At 39.3% G+C, this 21,933-nt stretch overlaps 1 protein-coding gene across 1 annotated transcript in view; it reads left to right on the forward strand.

Moving 5' to 3' along the window:
* jph3b (junctophilin 3b) overlaps positions 1-21,933 on the forward strand; it is a 169,834-nt gene that overhangs the window by 45,577 nt on the left and 102,324 nt on the right. The gene's annotated exons all lie outside the window — the stretch shown is intronic.

A 21,933-nucleotide genomic window follows, 5' to 3' on the forward strand; every position in this document is an offset into this window, starting at 1 on the left:
GGAAGGGCAGTGGACGTTGTCTACATGGATTTTAGTAAGGCATTTTATAAAGTACCTCATGACAGGCTGGTACAGAAGGTAGAGTCTCATGGGGTGAACTGGCTAAATGGATTCAAAACCGTTTGATCATAGACAGAGTATAGTGGTGGAAGGATGCTTTTTGGAATGGAGATCAGTAACTAGTGGTGTTCGGCAGGGATCAGTGCTGGGATTTTTGTTGTTTGTAATACATATAAATGATCTTGAGGAAAATGTAGGTGGTCTGATTAGTAAGTTTGCTGACGACACCAAAATTGGCAGAGTTGCAGATAGTGATGATGATTATCAAAGGATGCAGCGGGATGTAGATGGATTTAGCCTGAAAAATGGCAGATGGAATTTAATCTGGACAAATGTAAGGTGATGCATTTTGGATGATCAAATTCAGGAGCATTGATATACAGTGGGATCTGGACGTACAGGTCCACAGATCCCTGAACGTGGCAACGCACGTGAATAAGATGATCAAGAGGCATATTGCACACTTGCATTCATTGGCCGGGTCATTGAATATAAAAGTTGGCAAGTTATGTTACAATTACACTAAACTTTTATATGGCCACATTTGGAATATTGCATGCAATTCCAGTCACCACATTACCAGAAGGATGTGGACGCTTTGGAGAGGGTACAGAGAAGGTTTACCAGGATGTTTCCTAGTCTGGAGTGTTTCAGTTATGAGGAAAGGTTGGATAAATGTGGACTATTTACACTGGAAAGGCAGAGGTTGAGGGGCGACCTGACAGAGGTCTACAAAATTATGAAAGGCATAGGTAGGGTAGATAATCAGAGGCTTTTTCCCAGGGTGGAAAGGTCAACTACAAGAGGACACAAGTTCAAGATGAGAGGGGGAAAGTTTAGGCAAGAAGTGTCAGGAAGCCTTTTACACAGAGGGGAGTGGGTGCCTCGATTGTAGTGGCAGTGGAGGTGGTGGAAGAGGCACATTAGCAATGTTTAAGGCATATCTTGATAGACACATCAATGTGAGGTGAACAGATGGATAGACATCATGCATAGGCATTAAGTAGCTGGCTTAAACAAGGATTTAGGAATCAATGCAGGCTTGTTGGGCTGAAGGGCCTTTTCCAGTGCTGCATTGTATTGTTGTATATGTGGAAAATGTGAAGCTTTTGCCACAATATTAAGATCCATCTGCTATGCTTTTTTATCATTGTTACAAAGCAACAAATTAACTTATGAATACATTACTATGAAAATTTATTCCAATTACAAACAAAACTGCATTATTATTGTTCATGTAACAGTGGTGAGTTTATAGGGAGACCATTGTGTATTGGTGATGCCATATTAAAATTAACAGTGTAGTGGCTCTGCAACAAGTAAACAAATTGAAACATAGCATTCCAGTAATAACTTTTGAAGTGGTTGTCTAGAGCTTGGTGAAATTGACTGCAGTATGCTCCACACTTGCTGTCATGTGTTGCATTCAAATTTAGCAAAGGACATTTGAAGCAGGTATGAGCCTCCCTAAGTGTATATGACATCAGTGGAAAGTAGGAGTCAGATGGAACGTAAAGCAGTCGGCCAGTCAGACCCAAGATAACAAAGTGTGGAGCTAGATGAACACAGCAGACCAAGCAGCATCTTAGGAGCACAAAAGCACTCCCAAGTTGCTGCTTGTCCTGCTGTGTTCATCTAGCTCCACACTTTGTCATCTCAGATTCTCCAGCGTCTGCAGTTCCCATTATCTTTGGCCAATCAGATCCAATCAGTTTCCCACTAGGCAGGTTGGGGTGAAGTGATTCCCTTAAATTATTTACTGAATAAGCAGCACAGGCTTTCTGTTTTGGTATTTTAATGGTATTGATTAACATATGTTTATATTAGAAAATGGACAGTGTGGCTTCATGCTATGTGAATGCTAATTGAAATTGTCACTTTTGTTAGTTAGGCTTAACAGCTACCATAATAATTAAGAAATTACAAAACTTTATTGTAAAATCTCTTTCATTGTGCCATAAAAAGTGTTGACTTTTTGTACAAATGGAAGAATATTTTGCAAATTCCCCTGTGGGAAATGTACCAATACTCAGAACATTGACCACACAGTCCAATTTCAATTGGCATAATGCCATAGTCCTTTCTGAGGAATTTAAATACTTCAATGGAACATAGATGTGGGCTTCTTCCTCCATATTCTTCTGTTTGGACACTTAAGAAATGAATACTAGAAATATTTGTGTTGCTCAAAAGAAGAATATAACCTAATGAAGAAAGTAGAATTTAGAATTGAACTAAGGTTTTGTGTGCTTGATTACTTCTTCCCCCCCATGACTAATCTGCAGGCAGTTAATGTGAGTCTGGTATTTGATGCAGGAAATTGCTTTGATTATCTATTGATGAAAACCAGCACCATATCAATGGACAAGCACAAATAACCTCAAATAACCAAATCTATTACTTCTGCTTAATATACTGAACACGAATTAATTATTAGACTAGAAATCTAAAGATTACTGTCCTTCTTAAAACAGGCCTGAGTGTACTTACTATTTAACACTAATCTTTAGAATAAAAATAAACTCTAAATTAAATAAACACATATGATTATATGCAGAAAAATATAGTTCAGAATGTCAGTATGAACAGTCATGATTCGTGTTTAATACTGGTGTAATAATGGCTCTAACTTTCATTTCTTTGTCAGTTTGTCAGTATCTGATACTCTAGCTCCTCAGCTCAGCAATCAAACCTTTGGCTGTAGCTTTCTATAAAAAAATTAAAGGTATTGGATATTGAAGCTGCAAGGCAGCATCTTGAAAATATATTGTGCGCTTATTCATAATTTAAAATCCACAACTTGCAGACTGTTTTCCACTGATGGATTTGTAAATTTCATGTACCTTTGAAAAAAAATGCAGCAGAACAAGGATATGATAAATTCAACAAATTGGGGAGGTGCTGGTGTAGTGGCCTTGACATAGGACTTTGTAATCCAGAGACTCAGGGAGATCTATATTCAGATCCCACAGTGGCAGAGGGTGGAATCTGAAGTTGCTTTTCATTACAAAAAATCTGGAATGAAAATCTAACAAAAACCATCAACCATTGATTGTGATAAATCAAAAACACACCTGGTTCATTAATGACCTTTGGGGAAGCAAAACTATTGTACTTACCAGGCCTGGCCTCTGAAATGGCCTAGCAAGTGATTTAGTTTTATTAAATTAATAAAAACCTGAAAAAAAGATTGAAGTCAGATAGACCACCTGTATCAACTTAGGCACTGGAAATGATGATTACAAACTCAGCCCTGTCAACTCTGCAAATTCCTCTTTATTAATATCTAAGGGCTAGAGTTTTCTCACACTCATCATATAGACAGAACCATACCTTACAAACCATGTTTGACAAAATCACCACCCCTAGGTATATTCTGTCTCACCAGCAGGACAAACCCAGTGGCAGTGATGACACATTAGTGTACTGTCAGGAGGGAGTTACCTGGGAATCCTTAATATTGACTCTGGACCTTTATGAAGTCTCATGGCATTCAGTCAAATGTTGACAAGGAAACCTCCTGCTAATTGCCATGCACGCCTCCCCCATTCCCACTCCAACTAACAGTACCCCACCAGAATAAGTATTACTTGGAGGAAGCACTGAGGGTGGCAAGGAAGCAGAAAGTGGAAGGAGAATTTCAGTGGCCTTCACTAAGACTGACTCAGCAGGAGCATTACTGATTGAAGTAGTTGTGTCCTCAAGGACATAGCTGCTAGACTGTGTCTGCAGCAGGTTGTAAAAGAACAATGAAGAGGCAAAATATTTGATCTCACCATCCCCAAAGTGCTGGTCACAGATTCACCTCTCCATGACAGTATGTGCGATAGAAACCGCTGCATGGTCATTGTGGAGATGAAGTCCTGCCTTCAGATTGATAACAGCCTACAATGTGTTGCGTGGCAAGATTACAGTGTGAAATGGGACAGAACTTGAACAGATCTAACAGCTTAAGACTGGGCTTCTTTGAGGTGCTGTGGGCAACCATCAGCAGTAAAATTGTACTCCAAAGAATCTGCAACCTCATGGCCTGGCATCGACCCACTACTATTACTATTGAGCCAGGGGACCAATCCTATTTCAATGAAGAGGGCAGGAAGACATGCTAGGAGCAGCATCTAAAATGGAATGTCAACCTGGTAAAGCTACAACACATGGCTACTTGTTTAAGCAGCAAGTGATACACAGAGCTAAACAATTCCATAACCAATAGATCAGATTGAAGATCTGCAGTACTATCCTATCCAGTTATGAATGGTGGTAGACAATTGCACAACTCACCGGTATAATATAAATTTCTCCATCTTCAGTGATGAGGGAGCCCAGTACATCAGTGCACAGAATATGGCCGAAGCATTTACAACAATCTTCACCCAGAAGCATTGAATGGATGATCCATCTGGGATCCATGAGGTCCCCAGCCTCACAGATGCCAATCTTCAATCAATTCAATTCACTCCTCATTATTTCAAGAAATGCGTGGAGGCAGTGAATATTTTGAAGACAATAGCATTCAAGATTAATTCTCCAGCACACGCTCCCAACCAACCTTTTCTAGTACAGCTATTACAGTGGCATCTACCTGACTACGGTGGAAAATTGCCCAGGTAAGTCCGGTGCAAAAAAACAATTTCCTGTATACAAAAATTAGGACAAATCCAACCCAGTCAATTACTACCACCCTCAATCAATCTACACTTGATCAATATTAAAGTGATGGAAGGTGTCATCAATAACCTCACTTGCTCAGCTGTAACTTGCTTGCTGATGCACTGTTTGGATTCTACCAGGCCCATTCAGCCGTTGACTTTTTTTCTATATCTTTGGCACACACTGGGGGGAAAAAAAGAACTGAATTCCAGAGGTGAAGTGAGATTGCTGCCCTTGACATTAAAGTCACTGATGTCCACGTGTGGCATCAAGGAGCCCAAGCAAAACTGGGGTCAGTGAGAATCAGAGGGAAAACTCTGTACTGGTTGCCTTCATACCTGGCACAAAGGAAGATGACTATTATTGGAGGTTTATTGGAGGTCAATCATTTCAGCTCCAGTACATCACTGTAAGAGTTCCTCAGGGTAGTGTCCTAGGCCCAACTATTCTTCAGCTGCTTCATCAAGGACCTTCAGTCCATCATAAGGCCAGAAGTGGGGATGTTCATTGATGATTAAACAATGTTCACTATCATTTGTAACTTCCCAGATACTGAAGCAGTCCATGTTTAGATTTAGTGAGACGTGTGCACTACCCGGTCTGTCACGTAGACATTTTGCACCTTACAACTGCCAGGCAATGACCATCTTCAAAAAGAGAGAAGCTGTCTTAAATATACCTAGATATATAGGGTTCTTTGGGCTTGTTGTTCCTACATTTCACCCTAAAAGGAACATGATGGGCCTGATTCCCTGCAGTACCTTTTTGAAAACGTTGCACTGAGCTGCTGCAGATTTACCCTCAAGCAAGTCATTTGATCCAATGTGTCTATGTCAGCTCCAAATAAACTATTCAGTCTAATCCCACTTCTTATCACTGAAGGACCCAGTCTGATGCACTGTTCCATTGTGCAATAGAAAGCGGATCCTGCTCACCCATTGCTTCTCCAGCACACAATTATCAAATGAGTTTCCAGTTCGACATAGTTTTGGTTTTAAATTTCTCAATTCAACTTTGCAAAGTCCTGTCTAACCGTACTTTTTGTTATCCCTATAACCCCCTCATTCCTACCACATTCCCTACATTGTAATCCCCTCCAGTCCATTGAACCCTCCCTCTCTCTGTAAATACCTCCAGCTCATACACCCCTCCCTATTTCAGTAACCTTGTACAAGCCCTACAACCCTTGATATCTCTGTACCTTCAAGTCCTATCAACTCGTTCTCACTGTAACAACCACAAGTCCTACAACCCTTTATATCTCTATGACCTTAAGTCCTGAAGTCTTCCCTATCACTGAAACCTCCTCCAGCCTCCATGCCCTCCCTATTTCTGTAACCTCTTCATGCCCCTACACCCCTATTGTTGTAACACCCTAAAGCCATAAAGTCTTCCATTTCAATGTAAACTCCTCCAAGCCCTAAACCCTTTCCTGTCTCTATAACCTACTTGAGCCCTTTTCCTGTCTCTGCAACTTCCTTCAGTACCTACACCTTATGGTGTCTCTGTAACCTCCTAAAGTCACAAAGTCTTCCATTTCACTGTAACCTCCTGCAGCCCCTATACCCTTCCCTGTTTCTGTAACCTCCTCCAGACCCTAAACCCTCCCTGTCACTGCAATCCCCACTAGCCACCCCTCCCTGTCTCTACAGCCACCTCCAGCCTCGAAAACTTTCCCTGTCTCTGTGCCCATGACAGTGTCAGTCCAAGTGACTATCACACAGTCCTTATGGAGACACAGCCCCATCTTCACATTGGGAATACCCTCCATCGCGTTGTGTGCCACTATCACCGTGCTAAATAGGACAGAATTTGAACAGATCGAGCAACTCAAGACTGGGCATCCATGAGGTGCTATGGGCCATCAACAGCAGCAGAATTGTACTCCAGCACAATCTGTAACCTCATGGTCCAGCATATTCCCCACTCAACCATTGCCATCAAGCCAGGGGATCAACCCTAGTTCAATGGAGAATGCAGGAGGACATTCCAGGAACACCACCAGGCACACCTAAAAATGAGGTTTTGACCTGGTGAAGCTGAAGAACAGGACTAGACCATAAGAAATAGGAACAGGAGTAGGCCATTTGGCCCTTCAAGTTTGCTTCTCATTCAATAGGATTGTGGCTGCTCTAGCATCCTCAGGTCCACTTTCTGCCCTTTCCCCATAACCCTTGATTTTCCCAATTGATCTATCTATCTATGTCAACATTAAATATACACAAGGACACTGTTCTCCACAGCTGTCAGGGGCAAGGAGTTCCAAAGACACTCAGCCACCTGAGAGATGATATTCTTCTTAATCTGAATCTTAAATTGGTGTCCCTTTATTCTGAGATTATGTCCTCTAGTCCCATACTCTCGCATGTGGGGAAATATGCTGTCAGCGTTTACTCAGTCAAGTCTGTTAAGAATTCGATGTTTGAATGAGTTCACCTATCATTCTTCTAAACTGCAGTGAGTAGAGTCCCAGCCTGATTAATCTTTGCTCATAAGACAATCCCTCCATACCAAGGATCATCCTAGTAGAACTTCTCTGAACTGCCTCCAATGAAAAGATGCATTTCCTTAAATTAGGGACCAAAACTGCTCACAGTACTCCAGAAATGATCTGGCCAAAACCTTGTACGTTGCAGTAAGACTTCCCTACTCTTACACTCCAACCCCCTTGAGATAAGGGCCAACATTGCAAAAGCCTTCCTGATTACCTGCTGTACGTGTGTGCTAGCTTTCTGGGTTTCGAGCACAAGTTCCCCGAGTCCCTTTATGTTGCAGCTTTCTGCAGTTTTTCTCCATTTAAATAAAACTCTGTTCTTTTGTTCTCCCTTCCAAAATGAACAACTTTGCATTTTCCTACAGTATACTCCATTTGCCAACTTTCCTAACGTATAAATATTTCTCTGTAATCTGTTTGTATGTGCTCACAATCTGACTTTCAAACTTTTTCTGTATTGTCTGCAAATTTGGCGACAGTACATTCACTTCCTTCCTCCAGATCACTAATATATATTGTAAACAGTTGTGTCCCAGCACTGATCCCCGATTAAGAACCCCTTTTTCCACTCGTTGCTTCCTGCCCATTAGCCAGTTCTGTATCCACACCAACGTACTACCTCCAAATCCATCAGCTGTTATGACATAAACCTTTTGTGTGATACATTGTCAAACACCTTCTAGAAGTCCAGGTACAACATATCTACTGGTGTCCCTCTCTTGACTTTGGTTAAGACTTCCTCAAAAAACTCCTTCAAAGACCTGGTTTCATATTTATGAAGGTATGTGACTCTGCTTGATCAGGTGGTGATTTTCAAAATGTTCTGCTATTACTTCCTTAATATGCTGGACGTGCACATGGACAGCAGTGAATTGAGGAGAATGTAGGTTGGGTTATTTTACTTTTGGATTTGGATTATTCCATGGTACAACGTCGTAGGCCGAAGGGCCTGTACTGTGCTGTACTTTTCTATGTTCTATGAACATCTACCCTTGATATGCAACAGCATGACCGTTATTGAATTTGCCACTATTAACATCCTTGGGCCTAGTACTGTCTAGAAGCTGAACTGGACAGTGACTAGAAGAGAAATTCAGAGGTTTGGAATCCTTCAGCAAGTAACTCACCACCCAACTCCTACAGTCTGTTCACCATCACAGTGCAAGTCAAGAGTGTGAAGAATATTCCACTGGCCAGGATGAGTGTAGCTCCAACAACAAGAAATTCAATCCATTCAGGACAAAGCAGCCCACTTGACCAGTCCCTGGCCAATACCTTAAACATTCAGCCCCTTACCTGAATTACAGTATCTACAAGATACACTGTAGCGACTCACCTTTGCTCCTTTGCACCCTCCAGACCTGTGACCTGTACCACTAGAAGAGTGAACCAAGTCATCCCTTGTGGAGGGCAGAGGTTGGGGCAAAGCACACTGTGCAAGACTCCCCCCTCCTCCCCTGTATACCTATGCTCGAGTGACAGCAATGGTTCAAGAAGGCAGTTCACCATCACTCTCTCACTAAAGATGGACAATAAATGCTGACCTAGACAGTACCTAAATTCTGTGACGAATTTAAAACAATCTTTTTGAAGCCACATTGGAAATCTGTCCATAACAATGGAATACCATTGCCTCATTGGACTTTTAGTGTTTCTGGGCATATTTTTTTCAGAATGTTACCGTATATGCAATAACTAAAATCAATAGAAAACAAATTTCCTCTAAACTTTGTGTCATTGCACACATCTAAAATGGTTACAGGAATCTTATGTTCAAGACAAGGGATAACAGTGGCTCAGTTCATTGCATTCTTACCTCTGAATCTCAGACACCTAGGTTCAAGTCCTATTCCTGGTCTTGATTGTAAAGAGCAAAACTGATATTCCATATTGACAAGAGTATGCATAGTCAGAGGTGCTGAGGTTTAGGTGATGCTAAGCTGAGGCCCTATTTGCCTGTTTAGGTGACTGAGGAAAAACCCTAGGTATTATTTCAAGGAAGAAGAGGGGAGATTGTCCTGATGTTCTGCATACTATTTTCACCTCAATCGACATCACAAAACAGGTTATCTGGTCATTGTTATGCTACTGTTTTGGGGAGTTTATTCCTGTATTTCTGACATTACAACAGTGACTACACTTCAAGATTGCTTCATGTGTTGTAAAGTGCTTTAAGACCTCTAATGGTTGTAAAAAATGCAAGATTTCTGTTTTTAACATTCTATCATATACCAATGTTTTCTCTTCCACATTTCAGAATCCAAATCCAGAAATTTCAACTAAACAAATATTAGCATCAGATTATTGAGGTGCCTTTACATTAGCAACATGATACTGAGAAATCATGCTGAATGCTTTTCATCTATGATAGTCTCTAGGGCATAACTTTTAATATAGGTTTGGAATTAATAATCCATGCTTCATATTTCATTATATCTTTTTATTCCCATTAACAACAGCATTAATACGATATGCAATTGATTGAGTATGCTGGGTGGTTAGTAAGGTATGCTGCCACATGCCTATATACTCTCTCATGACCTCATTTTTACCTTTTCAGCCTTTCAATAATTCCTACTGTAATATCTGTCACTTAAGCATGACTATGATTTGTCATTATTTGGTCAATTATTCACAGATAGTATGAAGTGGAAGAGATTCCTTTCAGAGCTCACCCCAATAGCAGTTTACTGTGTTGGGTGATTATTGTTGTGAACAGACACATAAATGTACATTTAAAAACACTTAACACAGTGTGAAGTGCAGTCCTTGTGGAAGTAGATCATGCTGTTGCTGCCATAACAGTAGCTGATAAAATGCTTACTTACTACAAAATGTTAGGATAGAATGTAATTCTTCATAAATGTTCAAAACCGTCTTCAAATGAGTTTTATTTTCAACTAAAGACTAAAGCTTTAACAAGAATTCCATTCATAATTCTTGCATTAAACATATTTCATTCTAGTTCTTAATTAATTTTGAATTATGATAAGTATCGAGTTGGGAAAACATTAGAGGATTTTGGTGAAATATGTAGACAGCACTGATAGAACAGCAGAATTATAAAAACAAATATGAAGAAGTTCCATGTTTGTCACATTTGACCAAATGGGTATTGCTTATTTAATTGCTTGTTCTGAAGAAGAGTCATACTGGACTCCAAATGTTAACCACGTTTTTCTCTCTCCATAGATACTGCCAAATCTGCTGAGTTTCTCCGGCATTCTCTGTGTTTGTTGCTTATTTATCAGCCTTTGTGAAAGATTCTTCCAAGAATAGGTTTGGTACTGAAAAGTGAGATTCAAATTTGCAGAACCATTTAAAATTGATACCCTTTTCATTTGAGCTAATTGCATTGGGATTATTCACATCCTGTTGGCATCCCTTCATAGAAATGATTAGTAACACTGATGAGAACTTTTCCTCTGGTGTGATTCACAGGAGAGGCTAGATAAACTATGACTCCAATTTCCTTCCCTTACTTTCTGAATTAGTTTGGAAAGGTAGAAGTAGGTGTTACTTAGACCTCCACGCTCCCACACCACTTTGTGTCTAGTCAATTTGAATAATGGCAACAAGCTTTCATAGGTTGAATTTAAGTAGATCATTTAATCACATACTCACCCCAAAAATCTAAATGTTATGGCATCCATGTACCATACACTCAAAAAAGATATAGTTAAAGAAGATAACGTACTTCTACAAGTGTTAAATCAAAAGTAAATGAACAGTTTTGTTTTAGAAGATTGTTGTTGTAGGCCGCAAAATAAAACCAGGCTAGTAAGATGCCTGAAGTGTGAGTATCTCATGGTCAAAGTCACATGACTACAGCAGCTCTGTAAGGTCATTTCAGTCCAAACAGCATTCTTTTTATAGAAAAAAATGCATGCAATATCATGTAAATTTTGAGTTACCCAGATTAAACAATATATACACTATAGTTCTCAGCAGTTTGGTATTCTCATCAGTTTCTGCAAATGTTAAATTGTGCCAGTCTGTTAATGGTGCAAAGTGTGTTGTTGGCCATTCATCTGGATGATGACAATGAAGTGTCATTCCCATGTCTTGTTGTGATGTCTGTTGTAACTGCATTTCCATTTTAGGTTGCTGTGGCCTTCTGGGTCTGATGATTGGTCAGTAACCTGAGTTTGTATCCATCGGGTGGCTACCCATTGTTGAGGAATAGCTGCCCGAATTGTACCCTATGTGCCAATGGTTGCAAAGGTATATCTGATACTTTACTTCCTCATGTATGAGTTGAGTGATAACAAGCGTTCCAAGTTGCCGCTTGGGCTGACTTCTGTTGAGAGCACTGAAGGTTTGTACTTTGGCTCTTCAATGATCAGCTCTGGTGTAGCAGTCTTATCAAAATGGAATTTGGCTTACTGCCATTTTACCATTTTTGATAAGCAAGAAAATCTTTGCAAAAATTCAACTCATTTGTATATCAGTTGCATGAAAGGAGACTCCAGTCAATTGCTTTAAAAAGTAGATGTAACAACATTTATTTTGATGAGATTAGAAAATAATAAAATCAAAAATTAATGGAGATGGTCAGCGCAGAAGTATGATAATCTATATTATAACATTTGATATACATTTTCACATTTCTGATATAGTAGACCATCTTCCCTATAAAATCCATAGAGCTGAGGTTGTTTATGTAGAAAATAGTCAACATATAGAATAGAGCACAATGTGGATACGATCTCTGGTTACGTCAAGAGTTGGCTTAACTACAGTTGGCTTCACCACAGCCATCAAAGAGGTTGGATCAAGAGATAGAGAAAAAGAGAGAGAGATTTATTCCAAAATTCTGTGATAGAATTGAACATTCCATGAATGCACACTGTTGATAGGCATTGTTATTATGTTCCACACAGTCAAACTGCTAAAGGTCACTGTTACAGCTCATACAAAAAAAAGGATTAGTTAGATAATAGCTTTCCACAGAATTGCACTCTAAGCAAAAGGCGACATCTTCAGAAAAGCTAGATATGGTGACAAAATGAATCCAATAGTGAGATAGTATGGAGCATGCTTTCCAGACTAATACAACATCAAAAAGAAAGCCAGTCTTTGTATATAACCCTGAAGAAGGTAAAATAGCAGTACCAAAGTATATATGCCGAGGACAGTAACTTTTCTGAGGGTGTCTGCATTACACTAGGAATTGAATTGCAAAATGAAGCTAATATATACTGCAATGGTATTGAAAAATGAGTCAGCAAAATATGCTTAGGCCATAATGAAAACTAAGCCTTTGGTTTGTCTATTGCGTACACTGATATACAATTCATCTCATATCCTAAAAGAAACAACTTAATTCAACATTATAAAATACCTTTTTGATTTAAACTTTCAAATAAGTGACATGGTAATTCTGTTGGGGGCTGTTCATATAAATTATACAGTTAAATACTTGTTTAAAAAATCTGCACACAGCCACAATCTACCTCCCAGGTTTTCATATTTGGTTGAAAATATGAGCTTCATGACAAATGAAAAATTGAGTTCATTTCTGCCTTATTAAGGGAAGAGGAAGAAATTGACTTTTTCTATCCCTATAAGCCTTATTACTGTAATGCACTGCAACATCAATTTTAATGAGCAGTTATATTTAAATCATGTTATGTGCAGAAGTGGAAAATGAGTTACTGTACAGTGAGTAAACATTATGTTGCCTATGAGAGACTATACACCTGCCATCTTTCACCTAAATTCCTTTGTATGGTGCTTTTCAAAAACATAGACAATTAAACATTTAAAAACATACAACGAGCTCTCAGAAACAGCGATAAAAATACTTAGATTAAATAATTGACATGTACTGAAGAACGCTCTTTTCCAAAGAAAACATCAGTTTACAAGGAAATTCATTCCATTTTCTCAATGTATGGGATTCTGCTTAATAGTTAGCTAGACAGTCAACATATGGATTGGATTAATGCTACCAGCATACAGTTTGATCTGTGTACCAGCTGAGTAGACTGAAAGCCTGCCTGCTTACCCTACCTGAAGGGATGATTTGGTTCATCAAATAATCACCATGTAACTGCCTTTAGACAAACCACTCAAAGAGAAGAAAATATCAAAGCATAAAGCAGCAATGTTTGGGAAAAATTTCTTTTTCTAATAATTTTACTAATGAACTGGCTGTTCTAGAGGAGACATTATTCTCTTTGGCAGCAGTGATATCTGAACAGAAGAGACATTCAATGTCCACAATCAGAACATGAGTATGAGTTGAATTTATTGTTGGTACATGTAGTGAGATCCTGGGGTAAATGTCCTCCAAGGTGGCCTTTGAGATACACAACAGTGCCATCACTGAGCAGAAACTGATAGCCAAGTTCCGTTACCATGAAGACAGCCTCAACTGTGATCTCTGGTTCATATTGCACTGCATATGACCCTAACACGCTATTCTGTATCTGTAAAATCTTCCTTACTGTCTTGTTTTGACACCATCACCTTGATAAGTTGTTATGATCTCTCTATCTTAATTAGTTTGTACAGTTTTGGATTACTTATGACTTTGGTTAGATCCTCGGCATGCGACTCGTATACCCATCAAGTTATTTGGTTTGTCAGCAGCTCCACTTTATTTTTAATTTTTTGTAATTATCTCTCTGCTTCATTTAATTGGATTATTGGTCATCCCTTTGCTTGTTATTCAGCTGTTGACACTTTACTCACACCATCTGACACTCTTGATCACCCACAGAGACCTATTATTTGGCCTGTCTTTACTCCAATCACACTATTTGTATGACTGTTTGATCTCTCTGCCCATTGCTATAGTGTTACAGAATAGAGAAGATGCAGAGGGGTCAAAGTTAACATTTGAGAGGTCCCTTCAACAGTTTGATAGCAGTGGGGAAGAAGCCGTTCTTGGATCGGTTCGCATATGTATTCAAACTTCAATATCTTCTGCCCGGTAGAAGAGGACGGAAGACAGTATAACCAGGGTGGAAGGTGTTTTTGGTTATGATCACTTTATACAGATGGCCTAATGAAAGATTACAGACCTGAAATATTCAGCTGGATCATACACTTCAGTGTAAATGTTGAGGCCAGTCTGGCTCTGCATGACTGGTTTACTCTATTTTCATTCTTTTGAGGAGGAAATCCCATCTCAGAGTTGCAATCATTTCAAAATCTGTTGCCCAGCACTCCAGCAATGCCAGCAGGTAGTTCAAGGAGGTGGCATTGAACAATGGGCCCAGACATTTAAGATAACAAGGTGTAGAGCTGGATGAACACAGCAGGCCAAGCAGCATCAGACGAGCAGGACAGCTGACGTTTCGCGTCTGGATCCTTCTTCAGAAATGGGATGCCTAAGGATTCTAAGGATGCCTACCTCAAAGAAGTTACCCTCCTTCCTCTGGAAAGAGGGTCTAATCCTGAAACGTCAGCTTTCCTGCTCCTCTGATGCTGCTTGGCCTGCTGTGTTCATCCAGCTCTACACCTTGTTATCTCAGATTCTCCAGCATCGGCAGTTCCCACTATCTCTGGCCCAGACATTTAGGTAGATTTGGGATTTCACTGAGACCAGACAGACAGGCCCCGATGGGGGGCAGATGTGGCGATTGTGTTGGAAGGGGCTTGGGAGGCTAAACTGCGAGGAGAATCCTTCAATTACTACCAGGAAACTAGTAACAAGTACCTTCCTCTTTAATTGATCAGGAGTTTTCAGCTTTTCCCATTGGTTTCTAGTGTCTCCTGCTGCCCAGTAAAATACAGTGACATTGATATGAATCTCTGAACTCGACAGTTGGGCTACAGACATGCAACTCACCCAACACCCACCTCGTTGTTGTAAAATTGTGGTGGGGGTGTGCTGGCATGTTGTGTGCACATTACTAATGGCACAAGACCCTATGTTGCAGGTCCAACCGCCTTCTTTCCCGCCCATGGGTGACCTTTAAATTTAGTCAGTTAACTCTCTCTTTCTGTCTTCATGAATCCTGCAAAGTTTTCTGAGTATTTCCAACATTTTCTATTTTTATTTTTGTCAGTTTAAGTTCACCCTCCATTTAAAATATTTTTAAACAACATGTTTGGGTATCTTATGACACACCTTCATGGCAAGTGAGGCTGGAACCCAGACCAGCCGGCCCAGAGGTAGGACACAATCACTGCACCACAAGATCCCAAATTATTTTTAATCCTCTTGTTTAGACCTAATACATCTCCCAGGCAGGTGGGATTTCACTTCAGACCTCTGGCACTGAGGTAGTGACACTTTTAGGTTCTCGTTCATGTTAACTGCCATTCTCATGTTCTCACTTTGTCAGTCATATTTTCCTTTTAACTTCACTTCTGAATTTGCTCTATTTGACCCTGGATCATGCATGAAAAATACACCTGACAAGCATCATACGCTTTATTTTTGTTTATCATTGTCTCTACCTCCCTGATTATCCAAGGGGCACTAATTAGATCCTCCACCTTTTAGCCTTGTTGGAAGACATGTAGTCTGTATCTGAAATCTCTTAACCTAAAAGATCATCCTGTGCCTCCTTACTGTTTTTCCTGTCTATATCTGGTTCCATTTTACTCTGGGTAGACTCACTCTCACCTCTCTGAAGTTAACCCAATTCCAGTTTAGAAGATCGACTTTAGATTGTTTCCTGCCTCCTCTATTATGAATCTATATCATCTAATATTTAGCCCACAAAATATCCCAGCACAAGACCCAGCAATGCTTCCTTTCTTCCTGGCCAAGGAATTTCACCTGAACACATTTAAAAAGTTCTTTTTTCCAGTTAACATTTACACTGGCATTCTCCCAATTTATATTTTGATAATTTAAGTCTGTCAACATTATTCTTGCACATTTCTGTAGATTTTCTCCTTTTCTCTCCCATTATCTGAAGGCCTAATACTGTCAGTGGCATGATCAAACTGTTTTAGTTCTTCAATTCTAGACCAGGGCTTAAACTAGAGTGGCAAGAGGATGGGAATCTGAACGGAAATGAGAAGAACAAGGATAGAAGCAAAAGGCAGAAAGATAATAATCAAAAGTAGGAGGCAGGAAAAAAAAACATGGGCAATAAAGAAATGGGACCACAGTGCAAAATGAAAGGCAAGTCTGTAGGCTTTGTATCTGAATATGTGGAGCATTCAGAATTAAAATAAGTTAAAAAGGACAGAAAATGTTGTTGGCAATTGTCTATGTAAGGGAGAGCATTCAACAAATCAGAGGTGCACGCAATAACGGTATAGATTTAATCATGGGTAACTTTAATTTACATGTAGAGACTTTAGGATATCTGGTCAGCGTGAATGAGTTGGACTGAAGGGTCTGTTTCTGCACTGTATATCTCAATGACTCTGACTATCAGAAAAACCAACTACCTTTGGTGTTGCAGAGGAGGATTTCCTGGATTTTTTTACATGATTTTTTAAAATTTAGATCAATACACTTTGGAATTAACCAGAGAGCAGGCTATTCGAAACTGAATATTGTGCAACGAGAATGGATTCATACCTAATCATGTTGTGCATAGTCTTTTGGGAAACAGTAACCATAATATGATGGAATTCTTCATTAAGATGGAGAATGAAGTGGTTAAATTTGTAACTAAATTTGAAAGGGGACTATGAGGTATGAAATGCTAATTGGTAAGGACAGATTGGGAAACCTTGGTAAAGGAGTTGATGATGAATATGTAACAGGTCATATTTAAACAATATTTAAAGAACATGCGATTGAATTACAACAATTATTCCTTCCTGTCTGGCACAAAAAAACAAGGAAATGTGACTCAACCATTGCTTACAAACCAAGTTAGAGGTGACATACAAAATTTCCAGAAAAAGTAGGAGGGCTGAGGATTGGGAGCATCATTTCTTTCGGCAAAAGAGGGCAGAAAGTTTGATGCACCTGAACTGAACACATACTTTGTTTCTGTCATCATAAATGACAAAATAAATAACCTCCAAAAATGTTAGGGAACCAAGGGTATGGTGAGAGAGCAAATTTTCTGGAAATCTATGTTGGTATGAAAATGGTGTTGGGGAAATTAATGAGGTTAAAGGGTGACAACTCATCAGGGCCTGATAATCTCAACCCAAAGTCTGCAAGAAGTAGTCTTGGAAGTATTGATTGCATTGATAGTAATCTTCCAAAATTAAGTATGTTCTGGAGCATTTTCTACAGATTGAAGGGTGGTAAATGTGACCCCACTATTTAAAAAGAAAAGGAGGGGGAGAGAAAACACAGGGAACTACAAACCAGTTAGCCTAACATCAGCAGGGGAAATGCTAGAGTCTATTACAAAAGATATTATCCTGGAATATTTGAAAAGCATCAACAGGTTTGGACAAAGCCCGCATGTGTTTATGAAAAGCAAACTAAAGATTAAAAAAATCAATTTGAAGTTTTTTTTAGGGTGTAATTAGAACATAGAACATAGAACAAATTAGTAGAATAGATATGAGAGAAACCGCAAATGTAGTGCATTTGGCTTTTCAGAAGATTATTGATAAAACGGTGCCTCATAACAGGTTAGTGGCCAAAATTAAAGCACATGCTACAGGAGGCAGTATATTAGAATGGATTGAGAATTGGTTGACAGATGGGAAATGGAGAGTGGGAATAAAAGAGTTTTTATCTACATGCCAGGCAGTACTAATGGGACACTGCAAAGATCAATACTTGGGCTCCAGCTATTCATCATATGTAAAAGTTGTAGATGAGGGAACCAAATGCAACATTTCCAAGTTTGCTGATGACACAAACTAGGCAGGATCGAAAGTTGTGAGGAGATTGCAAAGAAACTACAGGGCAATTTAGACAAGTCAAGCATGTGTGCGAACATATGACGGATATAGTACATCATGGCTAAACTTGAAGTTATACACTTCAGTGTGAAATAAGGAAGCATATTATTTAAATACTTTAAAAGTATGGATGTACAAAGGGAGCTGGTTGTCCTTGTATACCAGAAAGCAAACAGGCAGCAAGCGATTAGGAAGGCAACTGGTCTGTTGACCTTTCTTACAAAATGATTTGAGTTTAGAAATAGGGATGTCTTATTATAGTCATACTGGGCCTTGGTGAGATTACACCTTAGCTATTGTGAGCAGTTTTGGTCTCTCTCCCTAGGAAAATATATACTTCCCATAAAGAGAGTGCAAAGGTGGTTCACTAGGCTTGAACAGTCAGTCCTCACCATTTTTTGAGCTAAGTTTCCATATTTGCTATTTTTCATTCACACACAGCTAATTGTCCTTGTAGTTTATTACCTTATTTACAATTTGTGTGTTTATAACACATCCCCTTGCAGTCTTCTTAATCTGTTGCTTTCTTATAAGGTACTCCTTTCTGCTCTAATAATATTTAACACTTTCAGTCCTAATGCGCCTTACACATCTTTTCGGCCTCTATGGCCCAATATGTTATACTAATTCCTTTACGTTCCACCTCTTGCCTAATTTATAGGTTCCTTTGTACCTTTTGTATTTTTCATCTTCTTCAGTTGCAAAAACAAATATAAAGTACTTGTATTTATACTCATAGTCTGCAATTTTCTTATGTCCATCTTTCAGTGTTAATTTTGTATGTGTTTATATTATTATCAGTATTAATACCTTCCAGAATTAATTTTGTATGTGTTTACTTTAAATTCCTTTTTTTATTCATTCATTGAATGTGAGTATTTCATTGGCCATGTGAGCGATCACTGACCCTCCCTAAATGCCCTTGAGAACACCTTAAATTGCTGCAATCCATGCACTGTAGGTGCAATCGTGGAACTGACTTGGAACATGCAGTTTAAAAAAAAAGTTGTTCCAGTTTATTTTAGAAATTCTGCACATGGCTGCCACAACGGTGGGGAGAGTGAGTGTTTAATGTGGTGGCTGAGGTGCCAATCAAGTGGACAACTTTGTCCCAAATAACATCAAGCTTCTTGAGTGTTGTTGGAGCCGCAATCATTCATATAAGTGGGAAGTATTCCACTGTACTCCTGACTTGTACCTTCTCGATGGCTGACAAACTTCAGGAAGGAAAGAGGTAAGTATCTGAATGTTGAAATCCCAACCTTTGAATACCTCTTGTAGCTGCAGTATCTATACGACTTATTTAATTTCTGGTCAATGGAAACTTTCGGGATGTTGATAGTGGGAGTTTGTGATTGTACTTAGGCTTTCTCTTGTTAGAGATGCCTGGCATTTGTAGGGTAAATATTACTTTACACTTATCATCTGATGACTATCCAGCTCTTGCTGCAGTTGATCAAGGATTACTCCAGAATCTGATCAGTCATGAATGGTATTCAACATCGTGAAATCAGCAGGGAACAATCCCACTTCTGGCCAGATGTTGGAGTAAGATCACTGATGAAGCTGAAGATGGACCAGTTTAAGATAATCAGTCAAGCCCATGAACATGGTTCTTTTATACTCACTGAAACCACACACATGCATATGCAGGGACGTGAAATACCTGGAAACGCAGGGAGCTTGTGATTTCCCATCACTTTCTCCATGACAATGCCTTGAACGATATGAGTGAAGATGCCAACCAACTGGCACTCCTTTTCTCCGGTAATATATGTTGCTTGAAATTTGGCATTCTTGCATTTATGCTGTTGAGTGCGAGATAAGAATCTTTGGCAACAAGGCTCTCCTAGTCACAATATTCAGGTCCAGGACATATTCTAATAATTCAGTACCTTTACCATTTGCGCTAATCTGCTTCTCCCAGTCCATGACATAAGTAAATGCTCCGATTATTTTTTCTGAATAAGGGACTAGACCCGAAAGGTCAGCTTTCCTGCTCCTCTGATGCTGCTTGACCCGCTGTGGTCATCCAGCTCTTCACCTTGTTATCTCAGATTCTCCAGCATCGGTAGTTCCTCCTATCTCTGCTCCCATTATAACCGATTACATGCTTCTCTGATTGGTATTTATATATTCCTCTCACTGTATCATGACTATTTAAGTTTGGTTGTTCATTTGCTGTACTTTATTCCCATCCATACTGTTTCCACTACGTGATCCTTCTCACTAATGCCCTCACTTCCTTTTGCATTTGTATCTTTAATTAATGGTTCTTCTCTCCCTTCTAAAGATCTAATAAATTTAGTACCCTGTCTGGAAGGTTAAAACAATTTGTTTTTATTTGTGTGCTCTCCTGACATTGGTAGGTTTTACATGGGTTCGACATACTGTCTTGTCAGATCCTGAACACTGTAAGCTGTGACAATGGGAATTTTTAGATGACATGTAGATGCCCAAGGGCAGGTTGTGACACAAGTTACACGATGTGATACAGACAACATGACATGCAACTTCTGAGCTGTTCACAGAATATCACAGCAAGAATTTGTAATGAGTTAACATATCAACCCACCTGCTGTGCGGGAATCCATGTGATTTCCTATTACAAAATTAGAATTATAAGAATGCTTGCAATGCAGAAGCAGGTCATTTGGCCCAGCAAGTCCACACTGACCCTTTGAAGAGCATCTCACTCAGATGTACCCTAACCCTATAGCCTCACATTTGTCTCAGCTAATCCACCTAGTCTGCACATCATGGGGCAATTTAGCATGGCCAATCCACCTAACCTGCTCATCTTTGGACAATGGGAGGAAACCCACACAGAACACAGGGAGAATTTGCAAATTCCACACCGACAGTTTCCTGAGAGTGGAATTGAACCTGAGTCCCTAGCATTGTGAGGCAGCAGTGCTAACCACTGAGCCACTGAGCTACCATGCCACCCCAGTTGCAAGTAATGATCTTATTTCAATAAATTGGGACAGACCATCATTAAGGAGAACAGACTGTCGGTCTGTGATAACCTCAGGTGGGGCCGTATCCAAATTCTAAAATCACATATCAATTCTACCCACTGGAATAAGATAACAGAAAACATTGTAATTATAGAAATAAAAATCACAATTTAGACAAACAATGAAGATTTTAAACAAAATCATACAATGAATCATCATTATTTTTACAAAGTTACTTCTTCTAAAGGTAAAGTTCATCATTGAATCATGTCTGAAGTCCATGAGAATTCTGACTATAATTTTCTTTCCTTCCATGTGCCTAAAAACATTTGTACCAAGCATAAATGGAATGTGTAAAAATTGGAATATAGATTCAATGATAGATTTCAGTGAATATATTTAATTTAAACTTCACTGTTTTCAATACATCATTTGTATTTATTATGACTCTGAGACTAATGTTGAGAGAGTATGTTTGAAATTTCTGCCTGATCCTTCCTGTTCATCTGTTGTATGTTCATGGAAGGAGTCTCATAAACCACAGAAAAATGGATTAAATGGCATTTACACCATTTGTCCGGATTTTTCTACGCTGCCAAAAATCATAGAACAGGTGGAGGCCATTCAGCCTCTCGAACATGTTCAATCATTCAATGAGATCATGTGAACTGTGGGTCAACTCTATGTACCTGCCTTTGGCCCATATCTCTTAATACCTTTGCTTAACAAAAAGATACCTGTCTCAGATTTAAAATTAACAACTAAAGCAGCATCCACCGATGTTTGTGGAACAGAGTTCCAAACATCTACCACCCTTAGCGGTATAAGTGCTTCCTAATATCTCTCCTGAATGGTCTGGTCCTAACTCTCAGACTGTGTCCCCTTGTTCTAGAAACCCCAACCAGTGGAAATAGTTTATCTTTATCTCACCTGTCTTTCTGTATTAATATCTTGAAGACTATCTGTCAATACCTCTCA

Source organism: Stegostoma tigrinum, chromosome 16 (assembly GCF_030684315.1).
Source record: "Stegostoma tigrinum isolate sSteTig4 chromosome 16, sSteTig4.hap1, whole genome shotgun sequence".
NCBI classification, from domain to species: domain Eukaryota; kingdom Metazoa; phylum Chordata; class Chondrichthyes; order Orectolobiformes; family Stegostomatidae; genus Stegostoma; species Stegostoma tigrinum.